Source organism: Ictidomys tridecemlineatus, chromosome 14 (genome assembly GCF_052094955.1).
Source record: "Ictidomys tridecemlineatus isolate mIctTri1 chromosome 14, mIctTri1.hap1, whole genome shotgun sequence".
Classification (NCBI taxonomy): domain Eukaryota; kingdom Metazoa; phylum Chordata; class Mammalia; order Rodentia; family Sciuridae; genus Ictidomys; species Ictidomys tridecemlineatus.
The window spans coordinates 55,021,358-55,024,897 of NC_135490.1; positions in this window are offsets into that span (position 1 = coordinate 55,021,358).

A 3,540-nucleotide genomic window follows, 5' to 3' on the forward strand; every position below is an offset into this window, starting at 1 on the left:
TACAGCTGAAGCTTAAAATGCGTGTGTGTGGAGGCAGTCAGGAGTGGAGAAGGGAAAGTATTGCAGGAAATGATTCTTGAAAGACCTGCTCATGGGAGCCCTGTATGCTGGTCCAAGCACTTGGAGTCTCCCCGTGGGCAGTGGGCAACTGTGGAGGAGTAATGTGGTTCGATTAACATGGAAGATAGAAAAGAGGAGGAAAGATGGGACAGGAAGCCAGAGATGACCTAGAGCCCAGATGTGAAACATAGGGGACTGAGCTGGAGAAGCCGTGAGGAAAGGGAGGCTGGGAGGTTCCAATGAGCTTCAACAGGAATGTTTGAGCCCAACTGAAAGTGTGGATCAAGACTCATTGTGAGCACTTGCCCCCCGTCTCTGCCTTGACCACAGGTTCCACTAGCCAAGATGGGTAGCCCAGAAAGGGAGGGTTTGGGGGAAGAACATCAAAGCCTGTTTCAAATCTATGGCTTTTCTGATGTTCAGAGGAAAAGAGGGTAGCCAAATGGATTGGTTTGACGCTCAACTGTGACTCAATGCAGATGAAAGGGCAAGGAGTAGTGGAGAAGGCTGGAATAGACCATCTTTAGGAAATTCTTCACGCAGCTCAACATCCCATTACAAGGCACCATGAAAGAAAGAAAAAATTCCACCTTAAGAAGGCTGCTTGGTTTTAACCATGGCCATAAACTCAGGTTAAATACCTGAGAGTGAGAAGTGTCTTCCAGTGTGATGCTGTTGTAAGGTGTAAGGCTTTTATCTCTGTGTCCATCTCCCAGATTTCCTTTAAACTGGACATACAAATAAGAACTCCTCCCCTCCTCTCTCTCTCTCTCTTTTTCTTGAGATACCTGAGAAGTTAAGACTGTATTTTAGGAAATGTGAAGTGTAACAATTGATTTACCAGTGCTTTGCTTTTTATCCTGCCTTGAGGTATAACACAACACTGTTGGTTGTAATAGTTCCCCCCACACACACAAATGCAAGGTGCATCTTTGTGGAAAGCACCACCTTAGAAAGTAAAACCTCAGGGGAATTGGGGAAAATTAACATAGTGTATTTATTTTATTAAAGTGAAAATCCCTTTTGAAAGATAATTTCCTGCACATGGCTATTTTTTGTTTGCATACCCAAAAGTACAGTCTCTTATTTGATGTTAAAACTTGAGAAGAAAATAGGAAATATTTAAGAAAATCTTTTAAATATGTAAGCAAATGTTTAAAATATTTAAGAAATATTGAAAATACTTATGTAAATATTTAAGAAACATGAATTTGCTCAAAGAACTGTAAGACCACAGTTCTTTCCCTTGAAACTTAAATTTCAGAGAAAAGGTATAATTTTGAAAAATCAATTTTATTACATGCATTTCAAAAGTGCAGGTAGGTATTTTATGTCATAAATAATTGAGAAACAGTCATTGAAAGCCTATAATGGCCTCTCATTTACCCATGAATTTGAATATTTTACCAATACTTACATAATCTCTTAGAAAGTTTCTATTTATAGTATGAGCTTTCTTCTCCAGAAAAAAAAAAAGATACCAGTGGATTCATGTAGAAAATATGTCTTGGTTCTCTTTATTTAAACATTTTAAGTTCAGTTCCTCTTTAGCCATCTTCCAGCCAGAGGAACACAGGCAACACACTTTGCTCCTCTTTCCGGGATGCTGAGGTGTGTCCCCTTTTATGGACTCACAGGGACTTTTCAAATTAACTAGGGTTTTCACAGCACTCTTGTGGTGCCTCAGAATGAGGGACTGACTTCAGCCCCACTGCTGGCTTGCTTTGCTTGGGCGGGTTAAAAAACCCTTGGCGATATGGGTTACCTGGGTTTCAGCACTTAGGGGAAACTATAGAAAGAGCCAGAACATGTGAATCAGTGTAAAGGAGGCTCTCAAACACAAAACCTTTGTGAAACTTCACTGAAAATTCTGGGCATTTTCAATTAAGTCTAAAGACTACAGATTGTCTCCCCTGAGGAAATGGGTTCCCTTTGGTCAAGTTGTTTGTGTCTGTCGTTTGGTTGGTTGGTTTACTCTTTTAAAGGATGGATTGAGTCAGGGCTCCAGGTAGAGAAAGTAAAATCACAGTTCTAAAATCTAATGTGTCATGGTGCTAATCAATAAAGCTAATAACAGTTTAGCAAAATATGTCAAGAAACCATCAGGTCTGAAGAACACTGACTGAGAGCAGCCCGAGAAGGATTCGCTCTGGAGCCGGCCAATGACTCTGGGCTTAGGAAGAGCAGTGGAAGGGCTTCCTTCCTCAGCAGGCTGCAGGGTGTGAGTGGGGTCCTGCTGAGACACCAGGGCTAACTGCGCTGATTAACATGTATGTAATTCAAGTGTGCCAACTAGAAAGGCAAGGCCAGTTTTATTTGGCTGTGCCCTACTATGAAACAGTTCCTTCTCCCTTATGTACCCTTTTGGGTTTCGGCCTAGTTTCCCCTGTACAGCATCCTGCACTTTCTTGAGGCTACTGCTTCCTGCCCTAGCAGACACTGAAGAGTAGGGCAGCTTTTTTCCTTTCAAAGAAGCCTTTTCTGAGCCCCATTTTTCATCATATGGCAAGAAACATTGTAAATAATTGAGGTGATCCATCAAGAGACCCATTCTTGATAATGAAAAATCACATAACTCAGTAAAAGTCAATTAAAAACCACAAAAAATTAAAAACCTTTTGCTCAGTGAAGATTTATTGTCATAGAAGACATCTAATACAACAGGTATTGGGGAGTGAAAATTCTTAAAAGTTCCAAAGATGCAGTTAAAGCTTTACAATAAAGTTTAGTAGGATTTATACAATAGCAGAGTATATGAGTTCTTTGAAATGAAAAGGTATATTTTTTCTTTCCAGCTTTACCATAAATGTTTGAGATGTGAGGATTTTATAACAACCTTAGAATCAATGTCCACTGTGTGGGGTATTTACTTTCTTTCCAGGGTTTCAAATGATTCTTACTCTTTGATTGTTCCTATATAATGAAAGTCTACAAATTAAGAAAAGTCAGGAGTTTTTCCTTTGTATGAACCTTCCCGCTGCAGACTTGCTGGCGCCACAGACAAACTCAAGACGTGCTCGATCAACAACCCAAACAAACCGCCAGGTCAGACAACACCTGTAACCCTCGCCTGGCGAGGTGCCCAGGTGGAAGCGCTGGCCTCTGGGAAGCCCGGAGTGCGGACCTGCTCATGCCCCTCTTTACAGGTTTCAGGCTTCAGAGAGGACAGAGCGAGCCCACAGGTCACGGGGAGAGGCCCGGGGACGCCAGGGAGCAGAGCTGATTAGTGTCCCTTAAGAGGGCAGCCGGGTTCTAAAGCGACGTGCAGGTCCGCTGGCTAACTGGATGGCGGAGAGAAGTGTTCACTTCCTTGGGAGTTTACACTTAGAAACGCTGCAGGCAAAGAACACCTCGGTGCCTGGCACCAGAAGTCCCTGGGGAACTGCGTCTCTGGTGATCTGCCACTGGAGACAGGAAATGCGCGCTCACCTGGACAGCGAGGCTCAGTGACACAAAAAACTGCTACTTCAGAGTCTTCCA